Below are 14,218 nucleotides of genomic sequence, written 5' to 3'. Positions count from 1 at the left end.
AAGCTATATCTGATAAATGAAATTTACACCCACAAGTAAATATTCTGTATAATCATAACACTGACACACTGGACATAAACTTTTAAATTAAATGACTATATGACGCATTTGTACTGTAGATTACTTTGTTATTGAGATATGGTGAGATCAAACATTCGCAAGATGGCCGACACACACAAATCACTTTCTAAAAAAAGGCTCTAGTATCAACAGTGGGAATTTAACACAGTTAAAAAAAAATTTTGTTGATTAACTTTGCAATTTTTTAGTCGATAAGTCACAAAGAATAGATTTTATTTACTATTTAATTTTATATTTATAGTTCTATTCGGTATATACATTATTTTCAGAAATAACCGTCAGTTATGCAATAATTGGCATGATGTTATTTGTAAGGTTTTAAAGTAAAATATAATACATTAAAATATTCTTAGGAAAGTGACTGCAAGTGTTAGACATACTTGCTTATGTCTGTGTGTATTAGTATGCGATTGTGTGTTCAATTGCGGTAGTTGAGTACATTGACGAGGTCGCAAAAAGACCTTTAGTCGCCGGCTCATCGTGTAGAGATCTGTTTCTCTTTGTTATCTATCTAATTATAATTTTAAAAGCAATGTACATGTTTATTATTCAAGTGTACTTTAAAGTCTTATAAATTGTAATACAGAAGTAGATATATCCCTTCTGATGTTGAATTTGTATTTCTGTTTATGCTTTCGTCATTCTACAACTAAACTTAAACAGGTTTAGTGTAAATGGTGAAATATCGGTAATGTTAAATCGGCCACAATAAACACGTGCTATGAAGGATATAAAATGAAGAATGATTATAGACTCTTTTTAATTCAACGTTGACTTTTAGGAAGTATTATCTTTGAATATCATATGTAAGAACGTTTAAAAGGTATTTTTAATGCATAGCATAAATAGTAAATTTGTAAATTAAATATGGACATATTTGTTAATTATAGAAGTTCTTAACATTTATCGTTTTTTAATTTAATTATTCTAAGCTTTCCAAAGGCTTTATGTAATTTCTCTTTGTATACAGAATTACCACGTAATAAATTTAAATAAACTCTTCGAATTTTATGAAACATAAGCATGTAAAATACAACGTAAAGGACTTTTAAATGATAATGAAGTTTGGAAATACATTGCTCTCCTTCTAATTATATATTATATATTATATACGATATTGTAAAAGCAACCACAAAAAACCCTCTCAGTTTATTGCGGGCTTTTCTCAGATCCGGGAGAGTTGAGAAACTGTCTTACATTTAAACCGAAGGACGCCATCATAAGAGAGCTCAATCTGATTCTAGTATCTCTTTTATTCTTAGATTGGATTCTAAGTGAATAATAGTATGATTATGTGAATAAAAAATCCCTCTATTATCCAATAAAAAATTATTGATTTATTGAATCTGTAAATCAAATATTGTCACATTCATTTTAATATTCTTAACTATTAAATTCTGTCGCATATTCTGCCATGTTCGCGTAAAAAAATATTTCTTTGTAAGAACAATTTCACGATATACGAATTGTCAAAGAAACGTTTTAACTTAATTTATGTATTAAGTATGAATGTTTTATAATATTTAACATAGAAAATTTTAGCAAGCGTTTTTTTACATGTGTGTATGTCTATGCCTATACGGCGAAATCGTGATGTAAATATTATGCGCATATAGAAAGTTCAAAAGATATGGAGATCAACTTGAACTTGATCATGGTGACATTTAAAAATGTAAAATAAAACTCCTAATATTTATTCAATTACTAAATAGCGTAGGCAACTTGATCGAATTAGAAGCCATTTGGTAGAGGAATGTTGAAAGCAAAATTACTTATTGTACAGTTGTTTCCATTTGGAGCGCTAAGTGCAGTGAAATATAGATTTCTGTTGATACTTTACTTCAATCTGTTATCATCATCATCGTTTTAGCCCATAGCCCAGTACAAGGTATAGGCTTCTCACAAAGCTCACCATTATGACCGGTCTTGCGCTGTCTGTAACTAGCGGCTTACCGCTACCTTAATTATGTCGTCGGTTTACCTAGTGCCTAGTTATGCCGCGTTTACCAGGCTGTAGGCGCCACATAGAACTTTTCGATCCCAAAGGTCGTCGATTGCTTGAGCGATGTACCCCGCTTATAACCACTTCACACGAGCAATTCTTTGACATGGGAGACCATAGTTCGGCAATCTGCTATTTAAGGTTTCAGCTTATACACGGTCATTGCAGAGCATAAGCCGTCTTCAAAATATATCTATGAGGAATACACTATAATAGCCAAGCTTGGCAGGTAGTTTGGCGAGTGCAGTCTCTGCCGATTGAACCTTGCAATTGCCCATATTAATTTAGGTGCAGAGAAACTAACTTCGAAATAATGCAGAATAAATCATATTCTTAATAAATTTTGAAAAACTCAATGTAAATATAAAAAAAATCTTAGCTGTGTGTATTTATGGCACCGGATGACGATTACGGTAATTAAACATTGGAAATTGTTATAAGAAGGTCCGTCTATGGTGGGATAAAATGCAACAGTAGCTCGAGAAGCACCCAAATATAATTTAAAAATGTATAGAAAGTTATAAAAATAAAATAACTGCAATATTTATTATTTAAAAGTCTTAAAAGAGTTTTAATTAAATTAGATAGCATATTCTACTTACATTTATGCTATCAGAATCGATAGGTGGAAAAGAATGTTAGTGATTATATTGAGAATAAGTAAAAAGGGACAAGTTATTATAGTGCTAACACGAGTTAAAAATATATGCATCGTTACATGTTATTAGTCGTTAAACAAACACGTAATTTAAAGTCTGTTGATTAACCGACCGATACACATGTGCATGTTATTTTAAATTAAAGATTAAAAAGCGTGTTAGACTATCTAGCTGTTAGTTTTAGTTTTAACACTAGCTAATGTATAACTATCGGTTTATTTATTACAAAATATGGCGTGGCTACCTGACAACGTTAATTACAATAGTTTTATTGCTAACTATGATCCACTTGTTATGGTTAAGTAATGACAAGAGGAACTACTCCAGCATTGTTATTGTGTTTTGTGAATTAACATTGCATAATTAGATCATAGTTCGTTAAAGAGTTCGGTTGAGAAATGAAACACAGTTTGTTAATACTTGAAATATTATTACATAGGACAGACTGATGAAGTGTAACGAATCTGGTGTTTTAAACAGAGGTACCTACTACGAACGTCGCCAAAAAAGGTTTATTGAAAACTTTGCATCGATGATGTTGATGTCATTAGTTTTGTGTTTAAATTTAATTATCGAACGTAAAAAAAATTTTCTTGGAAAAGTTCTAATCTTAAATTAAATGAAACAACCGTTTAATAAACAATTTATTATATTTTTCGTCAGGAGTACATGCTACATAATACACCACGTGTGTAATTACATTTGTCTAATATTGAATAAAAAGAGCATTTGGTTAACTACGAAAATAGGATTGATAACATTTTCGTACAGGTCTTTGGTACAAATATATAATATGATGCAAATAGCTCATGATACGTTTTTCTTTTTTTCGTTAATCGGATACAACCTATATTAGAGTTTTAATGAGATGCATCGTATACGACATAATGTAAATTTGAATTCAAATTAAAAAAAGTCGTTGGAGTTTTGTATGTATTCATAAATACGTAATATGTAAACTTTGCGATGCATCTAAATGTAAATAAGGTGACTAATCGATACGAAATATTGTTTTGGCTTAACATTAAAGTTCAGTGTCTACAAATAGTGAATTTGTAATTGAGGACGTATTCTAAAAGTAATTATTCAGTGTCTATTTCTTTAATTATTATTTTTCTGACATTTTATTTTCCATTACGCTCATCTCAAATCAAAGCCACTTCGCCATAGTATATTTGTTTGAAATTTATTGAATATTAAAAAAAAAACTAGGTAATACAATATCGGAATAAAGGTAATAGTACGAGCATGGAAAGTAGAATTAAGAAATTTATTTGGTGGTCCTTTATTACTGACATTTCATATATTGTCGATTTAGCCCTATGGGCCTCTATAAAGATGTCTATGGGGATACACCATAATCGCCACGTTTGACAGGCAGTTTGGCGATTGCATTGTGGTAATATGGTTCTTATTGCACAATGACTTGCGATTGTATGTCGTGGGCTCGATTCCTGGGAGACCATATCTTATGCAATTCACACTTTTTGCATTAATTATATAGGATTGCTACAGCTCACAAAGAAGTTTCCAGAGGAAGGACAACAGGATCCTCAGCGTACTATAATTCATATATAATGGAATATTAACATTAACACTACTGTATTAATACTTTTTTTAAATTAGGACAATAGACATAATTATTTTAAAAAACTAAACAAGTGATAGGTATTATGAAAATGTGTACGGAGCGTGTATCTTGAGTGTGTGGGGAGTACGTGTTTGATCAATAAAATAGTATTGTTATTAATATAATAGATATACGGCATACAGAACATGGTACATAGTAAATATAGTATAAAAGTTAAAGGTGGTATAGAAATCGAGCTTTGACCATTTGATAATTTATTAAAACAATTGTGATATTATGAAAGAGATTCAAATAATAAAATTTTAACCGCATTATAAGGTGAATTGAGGTTAAAGTCGTCTTAAAATAAATGACGATCTGAAATTTAAACATTTATTTTTAGAAATGGAGATGTTATAAGAAATTAAATGCCGTCTAGGTTATATCATTGTAACACACAAAAATAAGGTGTTGCTATGTTACCCACTTATAAAAATAGTGTGCAAACATTACTTATGTGTTTTTAATTTAAAATGAGCCGTCGAAATTACTAATGAAATGTATCATCTTTCCTGAAATTAAAAGATGAATTGCTCAATTTTGTTCTGGATGGGATGTTTTAACGCCTCGCAATGTGATGAAACTAAAAAAAATGTGAATATTTTAGTGATATCGTCTCTGTTTTTTTAATTTAATATGTTGAACTCGGGACCACTATGATGCCATTTCAAAGTGGTACGTATCGAATGCTTAAATATTCTAATTTTCTTGCGAGTAAGCTTGTAATAAATTTAAAAGATATCTTGTTTTATCGAAAGTTTTAAATCTGTACATAATAATTCAAGATTCTTTTTAAATAGTCGTTTCAGTCCATGAACGCTCACGGTAAGGCTCAGGCCTTCCCTAATGTATTTATGGAGGATATACCATAATCGCCTCGATTGGCAGGCTGGTAGGCGATCGCAATGTGGTTCTCTGGAACCTTCTCTATGAGCAGTGGAAATCCTTTATAACTAATGTACTAAGTGTGAATTATATCAGATTGCATCCCAGGAACCGATTCCGCGACCTACATCCGCAAGTCTCAGTTCTATACCGATGCTTGGTTTTTGAATTATTATATTTGAATTCGAATTATAAATATTATTAATGTATCTCGCTGCATTGCAATAGTTTGTACTGTTACAAACAAGTTGGAAATAATTTTCTATATTAATGTTAGGCTTATTTTAATCCTTTAAATTTACAGAGCTTTTCAATTCAAATGAATAATAATTTATCAGAATATATGAGTAAATGTAAATCTACAATTTTAGTTATATCATTCGTATTAGTCTTATGTACAATGTTCGCCATATAGTCGTAGAATTAATATAATTATTATTTAAACGGATTTTTATAAGAACAGTTTTGAGGGTGTTAACAACGTATAGATATGATTACATATGGCCATTTTTTCGAAAAGTTCGAAAAGCCAATTAAAATTTTTATACCATTTTTCAAAACTTCATCATTATCTCTTGACTGCCGAATACTTCTACCTTTAATATTAACATTTTCAATTGCTTTCGTATAATCAACTTATTATTGGTTTTACGTTCTCCTTAACATTTTGAAGTTCCTCGTATAGAAATCAGTTTGAAACTCGCTAAGTCGTTGGCTGGATATGAACAAGGATATCCATTGTATATCACAATTGAGATAAATTTACCGTTTTCTGGTATTAATTCTGTCCGGCCGATACTGTAGTGTCGTATACATTATTACCCATTAAATTAACGGAATTACGAAAAAAATTATATATTTAATTTTAATTAATTAATAATGAAAATAAACTAAACTAATGTATTGTTGATATTACAAATTGTAACAAATGCAAGACCTATTTAAATAAAAAATTATACAAGAACATTGATAATATTCGTGCTATTGCTATATACTTTTAAATTGATTTTAGTTTAGATCGTTAACAAAATTCCCTATAATATTGTATAAATAAATATTAACGTCTAGTAAATGATGCAATCAATTAGAAACCTTTACTATTATATTGTAAGGTAGTAAAAGAACACGTACGTATTATGAAATTATAACGCTTAGCTAATTTTAATAATGTGTTGTCAATTTAGTAAGAACATGGTAATATAACTGACCGTTCTGTAGCCAATTGTAATACATTCATTTTGTATTGAGATCATTAAATGTTACACATGGACATCATTATTATAAAATATTTTAAATCACGAATGTTTAAACTCGTAAAAAACTAATAATATGGTGACAAAATTTTATGTATTTTTGTTATTTAATAAAAACCGTCTCAACTAAGTTTATTTGTGATCGAAGGTTCTATTCTAAATCGATTGACATTGAAAATATTTGATTTCCGGCGGCGAACGTTGTACCCGGCAGTTGGACCATGTTTCTACGATGTGAGGAAACAGCGCATCAATAAATATGACAAGCGTGTCGTAATAGAAACGAGGAACGTTGAGAATTTTTATTATTAACCAATAATTAACTTTAAATTTCTATTGTATATATAATAACAAATAAAGCATGTAACGGTGACGGTAATTTTGAAATCTGTACACTTTCGTAAATATTGTTTGCATTTTTAGTTTACATTCTCTTATTTATATAATTTACACTGTGTGTAATTAATAATGTCCAATTGATTTATATTTTAAATAAGAATCTTATGTAATAAATAAATAATCTCCAATTTACTACAATTTTCTGTATCGAGCTTATGATACCTAAAAAAATAAAATTTATTAAAAATGTCTATTTTTTAAATATATTTACTTTATCCATTAATATTAAGTACTTTTCTAGTGTACGTCAGGTCAAGTAAAGCATGATGTAATATAAAATTTAGGCTTAATATGCAGACATTATGCATTTACCACTGCGAGTAGTTTTAAATTATACCTTGTATACCTTTAAGCAAAAATGTAAATGTGTTTACTATTCTATCAAACTTGTTTATTGGTATGCAACAAGAAATTATTATATTCTTTTAATATTAGTAAAGAATTTTTATTAACCTACCTTTTAATTTTAGTAGTAATTAACTCTTAATATGGCACAGTACATCACACACACTATAGTAATTTGTTTGTGTCACTGCATTTCGCGTCGGCACTGGGAATATCTTGGTTCGCTCATTCGGGAATCATTGTTCGACTGATGATTCGGGACGAAGGGTTGTCGCAATCGGTCGTGCTGTGTCGTTAAAGGCTCGGCCCGGACTGAGCGCTTTATTATTATATCGAGGGAAGGAGCGCGGCTGTACTCAAGGTTTCGTCGGCCGCGGCGACTCACGTACCGAGGCTTATCTGCCGTTGCCTTTGTCGTTCACGACTAGCTCCGCTTGTTCGCCTCGTCTCCGTCACCGCTTATTCAAGTGGTTTTAACCAAAACTTTTTGACTAGTAGAATATAACTTATTATATCATTTACTTTAATTTCCATAGAAAAAGTTCCACGATAAAGAGAAAATACCATAGTAATGATTATTTTAATGGTGTACCTATGCATATTTCGAATATACTCTGAAAATAAATGAAGACTATCTCTATCGGCAATACGTGTACAGGGTAATTGGTTATAGACGAAAAAACTTTAAAATCGTAAATACATAGCTCATTATAATAAATCATATATAAGCAAAAAGTTTTTGAACTTTTACACCAGTTTTCAATCATCCCGTATCAAGTACCACTATGAATTATTTTAATTTCTTGTCTAGTGGATTGCAACAGGGCAGTAACGTCTGTCAGGACAAAGTAACCAGTAATTAATTTTTTAATATGAAGTAATCTCAATTTTGAAAACGTTTGTTCTTGTTTACGTTTCTTTTTATTTCCGAAACAGCGGGCCGTTACACTCATAATATATACTTTTACACACACACACACTCACACACACATATATACATATATATATATATATATACATCTATATGTATATATATGTATATATGTGAGTGTGTACACTCACAAATATACACTTGTACTGCATTATTCATTTCAATAGTTTAACGTTAATTCTAAATTATTTAATTTAATGTTATAAATTTTAAAGAAAATAAAATATATAAACTAGGGTATTTTATTTCGCTTTCTACTATTAAAAACTGTAACGCATTAAAATAAAAAATAAAATAGAAAATTCCAACTAACCTGTTATTTCTATTAACGCATTTACGCAAACAAAAATATGAGTACAAGCTTTAGTCATTACTGTGTATCTATCTATATATAATTTATCTTTAATTAATAATAGAGTGTATGTTTTAATTATTCATTACATTTTAAATGGTGGCATTAGTTTATTAAACAGCTTACATAAATATAATCATGAATGTTTGTACTTTTTACAGTTGTTTTGAATCAATGTCATGTATTCGTGTTGTTAATAAGTCAAGAAATAAAATGTTCAAGTGAAAAACGATGATTGAAGTAATATCAATGTAAAACTTCAATATTAATGTTATGCGAGTGGATGTACGAAACGATGTTTTTAAAACATACAGTGTTGCCATTGCCGCGTGAGGTGCGCGTGCGGTAGTACACGAAACACGTATGGATGACGCATGCGCATCAGTCGTTTCACTGTGATGAAACTCTATGACTTACACATGATTAACGAAGTCGAGTAAATCCTTCTCGTTGTAGGTAGTAAAAACATAAGAATTTCATTTTAATATGTTATTACTTACGTAGGCCGTATGCCCGCAAGGTGACGAGATGACCATGAAAATATAAATTTTATTTTGAGATTTCCTACTATAAGCCAACGAAATGGCCTAATACGTATATATTTAAAGTATAAAAGCGATTGCGCATAGCATGTACACTAAGGGCAGTCGACCTTGCATGCTGTTTCCAATCAGCCCTATCTGAAATATAGAGCTGATGATAATGGGATTAATCACCATAATCTTTTTCCGCAATTTTTACGATTTTTTAATATATTTATTAACTTGAAAGAAATCTGGGATAGTTAATAAGCGATTAAATATTTATTTTTTTACTGTATTCTTAACTTTAAAAAAACGCCAATGGATTCTATTGCAAAAACAAGCGGATATATGAAATGCCTACAAAAACCTGAGTGATAAATTTGGGCGTAGAGATGATGTGATGCCAAATGGGATTTTCCTTGATTACTTTTTGCATCACAAGGATTCTTTTTAAAAAAACCATAAGGGGCTTGGCTGATTGATTGAATTGTTTCTATGCTTTTAAAAATTAGTACACTGACAATGATTTAAAAAACTTAATCGATTAAGCGTTTTGGCTTTCCGCACACAAAAAGTTTTCGAAATTGAATGCAAAAATGCTATAAAACATTTTTAAAAGATGATTTTAAAATTGTGTCTTAAATAAATTAACAAAATTCACATGGTATTGTTGTATAATCCAATGTGACACCCAGGACTCGACGAAATAGCGAACAATGGGAAATTAAAATGTGTCCTCAACTTTTATTATTAATATTGTACCAATGAAAGAAAAATAGCTAGGAGCAAAAAATAATTCAAATATCATACACCCAACCCACATTTTATTTTACAGTTAATCTTAAGTTATAGTAATGCGGTGGAACATCTAATAAAGCCAGAACTAACAAAACATTCTTTATTAATTCTAGTATATAAATAGAGCAGGAAATAAAATCGTACAGAATTCAAAAATTAATATATAAATAAATTGCATTCAATGTTTTCTTCCGAAAGGATACTATTCCTCTAAAAAGGTTTTTGTCATGGAAAAAAATGGAGAATGTGTGAAAGTCAAGGTCAGTATGTTACGTTATAGTCTTCTACACAACAGGTTTTCTATTAACAGTATTAATTTGGTTGTCATCTAGTGTATTTAATTCATAAAATGAAAATAAAAATCGGACGTATTTGATAATTTTTACACGGTTTGTTAGAACTTAATCATTGTTTTTTTGTTTAAGTGAAAAAAAAATAATCATTTCCGACGCTAAATAAACAACTAAAAATCTCAATTCATTTCACCTTTTATGAACAAAGATATAGCATACGTGCTAAGTTCTATGCGTTGTGTGCTTCCTTCAAACTAAATTTTATTTTAAGCTTCGCCTTTACATACTTATAAGTTTTAATTATTTCAATATATCTTTCGTGTGATGTTTAAATATAACTTTATATGTTTTTATTAAATTTACGTGTAAAAAAACTTTTCTGTTTATTTTGTTGCGGGAAAAAAAACTCGCCTTGACAAAGTACCCATAGAAAGAGCACTGTTTCTGATTTTCGTAATGGTTAAAAGCTCTCTAATGTTAAATAAAGAAGCTGGACCCTTATATGACATATTGTAAAATAGAATAAAAGCTAAATAATATTTGTAACATCAAGGTTAACTAATAAGTATTTTCATAAAATTATTAATGTTAAAGCTCCGTTGCTAATTGCGTTGATATGTATGACATGAACAAGTCGGACATTACAGAATTTATCTCGACGACCTTTCTACTATAAGCGAGCTAAGGATAAATACATTGCTACTTCCTTTAATTAAATTGCCCGGGGAAGTGATTGGTTTCTCATAGGTCTATGAGATACAAAAGTTTAAATTTATGTTAATTTAAAAGTTTTAGAAATATTAAAAAGCTTTTTATAATTTTAATTAGATAATTGACATAGTCCTATGGATTAGCAAGTTGTATTGGTAGTGGCCTTAAGGTTCTGAAGTGGAGACCAGGGAACCGCAAGCGCAGCTAAGGACGTCCATCCGCGAGATGGACATAAGATCTTGTTAAGATCGTCGGAACACGCTGGATGTACGTCACTTCCATTTGGTTTTATAAAAAATGTATCGGGGAGGCCCGTGTTCCGCAGTGGACTTCTTAAGGCTAAAATGATCAAAATTAATCTTTTATACCATCTGAAAAATCATATATTGTTTAGTACTTTCGAAATCATAATGAAATCTTATTTGTTTAACATGAAAATAAAAATAATACGACGGAAGTACGACGTATCTCGATGACCTCTCTATTTAAAGTTATTGCATTCAGTCAGAGCTGAGCGTATAACATTAATCTGCAGTCACTTCCTTTTATTTAGAAGGCCGTTCTAAGATCGTCGAATAATTGACCAGTCGTGGAAACGATCGCGTAGATATTCTTGTTTTACGCGTAGGTATTCTGAGATAATAATCATGTCCTATTTGTACCGACTTAAGCGACTAGCACCAATAATTAGTGTTGTTTTTATTGAAAATCTATTTAGCAATTATTATACTGTATTTGTTAGACAGAGTTAACACTGGAAAATATAGTTTTTACGTCATTAATTAGTAATATCGTGCTAAAATGACATTTTCATGTATCTGTCGCTTACATAGTGTAAACTAGTTCGTTACATAGGTACGATACGTTATTGTTCCTATTTACTTGACATGTTTTTAGACTCATTCCTGTTTAACTTGTGATTTAGCGTTTCTTCACATTGTTTTTTATTTAAACTGTGACTTGGTGTGTTTCGCGTATAATTATGTTATGAAGTAATTAAATTAAATTCATGGGTAAACTCTAATAAAAAATGGAATGGAAAAATATTACTTGCAATTCATGTATAAAAATAACCACATGTAAATGCTTCTTTAGAATTCAAATTTAATTGTTTTTATAAATCTCAAAGCTCACCACAACCACTTGCCTATTTAAATACCTAAATTACTTCCGCCTGGCTAATAACATGCAGATGACACTAATATTAAAATGTGACTTTAATAAATGACATATTGTTACTTAACGTCGCACATTTTAAAATAACCTTCTCGGGTAAAAGATATTTTCTAATAGTAAGTAATAATACATCATTGGAAGTTTTAAATATTTTTTTTATTAAATCTATTAAACGAGTATAGCTTTAAGCTACTTACGTCCTACTAATACTTCTGTGCTACGAGTACACAGGTTTTATAAATACATATCTACGTTTGTGTAGTTTATCTATTATATTAGTATGTAGTAATTTATGAGTATATGTATTATCAGTATACTCTATAATATATATTCTGTGTGATTTGTTTTATATATAATCTGTTGTACCGCCTGTCCTATTTCTCTTTATTAACCAAGACCATCTAATGGTCGTCTGGAAGATATAGCCGTTGAGATATGAGCACCCACAGTAATTCGTCTTTTGCCTGTTTCATGCCTGTGTCGATGTACAATAACAATTAAATAAATACATAAATTCTCTAATTAATTGGCATTACTTTTCCTTATTAAATTAATAATTAGCAATTTCCTTGACTACGTCGTCGTACTGAGTGAATTTGCTCGATGTAAGATTCGAAAATTTTAATTTAATACAATAAGTGGTCGTTACCATTCAGCGATGAATATAATTTTAAATTTTGTGTTGTCTTCGGAATGGGTGTCGATATATTTTTTTAATGGTCTCCGCTGTTGGGGACCTCTCGTTCCTCTATCTTGTATGGGACAGGTACTTTTTATTTCTAATAATTTATTCATATAATTTTTTATTATTATCTTTTTCCTCTTTCATGTATCTTAATATCTATCGTACTGTTTCTTTCGTTCTACAATTTTCCCAGTCTTTCTCTTTCATTCCATTAGCCATACATCCATCCTCTACCACTACATTCTAGGTTTCCTTACAATTTTATTTATATCACATTTTACATTTTTTTTGCAACATTACATTTATTGTTCATACATTTAACGCATATTTTCTTTATAATTATCATATTATACTATATTGTTTATTGCACTGTTTTTGGTACTACTTTATTTATTTTCCTTCTTTATTTTAGTGTTTGCTTTTCTTTTTTATTCATATTCAAGTACTATATACTGTACATATTCTAATACTTTTTGAATCTAATATTGTGTTTCATTTTTACTTATGGCATTTATAGGCCACCTTCCTGCAGTAGCTGAGGAAGGATTCTCTCTCCCCTTCTTCTTGCATGATGGCCGAGATATACCCTTCCTCTATCTTTTTGCCCATCCGGCATTCGGAATCTGCGCGCAGTTTTTGGAACGCCGGACAGTGGGCCACAAGGTGGACCATAGTCTGGCCCACGCCCTGTTCACGAGGGGTCTTCCTTGAGCTTGAACCTGTGAAGGTACTCAGAGAACCCCCCGTGACCCGTGAAGAGCTGGGCCAAGATCGCATCCATCTCGACACTGCGGAGCACGCGGTAGGCCTGCGTGGCGTTCGGGAAAAATATCCTTGTCACTGAAGCCGTAGTACCCTCCATATACCTCTTATTTCATTCGTCGAGCAACTTCGGTCTCAGTTGTCGCTTGACGAATGAAACAAGCCATCTCTCATATTCAGGTTTATGTTTGCTCTTTAGGGCCGCGTCCTTGGCCAACTGATCCGTCCTCTCATTACCCTCCATCCCCGCGTGCGCTTTCACCCAATATAGTCTTTTATCTTTCCCATTTTCTCTCACTTTCATAATATTCTCTTTCACTCTTAACGCCAAAGGATGGAGGGTGTCCGATCTTGCGATAGTTTCGAGGGCGGACCGCGAGTCGCTCATTATGGCGCAAGACTACGCGGACCCGCTGGCCGCGTACCCTGATGGGTGTCGATATATTGCGTAGTCCAGCAATAGACGTTACATTAAACGTATAGTTAAAATGACGTTAATTATGTATTACCAATTTTGTTATAACGAGGATTATGTATACATAGGTGCAAGTAGGGTTTCTTTTTGGTTTAGACTCGATTAATAAAGTTTTTAAGATGCCTAATACTGTCAAGAGTGTGTACACAGTTCTCATTTTGTGTGCCTTGTAAACGAGTTTCAAAATCTCTTGCTTAATTAGGTAAGATTCTGCGAATTAAATACTCATGGCTGACATAATTAGGTACGCGTGATAG

General features: G+C 31.1%; 1 protein-coding gene across 2 annotated transcripts in view; it reads right to left on the bottom strand.

Annotated features, from left to right (window-relative positions):
* The window catches only part of mol (dual oxidase maturation factor 1 mol), a 62,028-nt gene that overhangs the window by 21,415 nt on the left and 26,395 nt on the right, over window positions 1-14,218 (bottom strand). The window contains exon 1 of one of the 2 annotated variants that reach the window (XM_068777193.1): window positions 7,367-7,553. The exons of the other annotated variant lie outside the window; for it this stretch is intronic. The gene's annotated coding sequence lies outside the window, so the exon portion shown is untranslated. Of the gene's footprint in view, window positions 1-7,366; window positions 7,554-14,218 lie in introns of those variants that run through there. 2 annotated transcript variants of the gene reach the window in all.

This window comes from Battus philenor, unplaced genomic scaffold (assembly GCF_028537555.1).
Source record: "Battus philenor isolate CCGP_79_NKW_IND1 unplaced genomic scaffold, ilBatPhil1.0.hap1 SCAF_13, whole genome shotgun sequence".
Classification (NCBI taxonomy): Eukaryota; Metazoa; Arthropoda; class Insecta; order Lepidoptera; family Papilionidae; genus Battus; species Battus philenor.
Note: the sequence above shows the minus strand (reverse complement) of the source record. Positions and strands in the feature narration are given on the sequence as shown.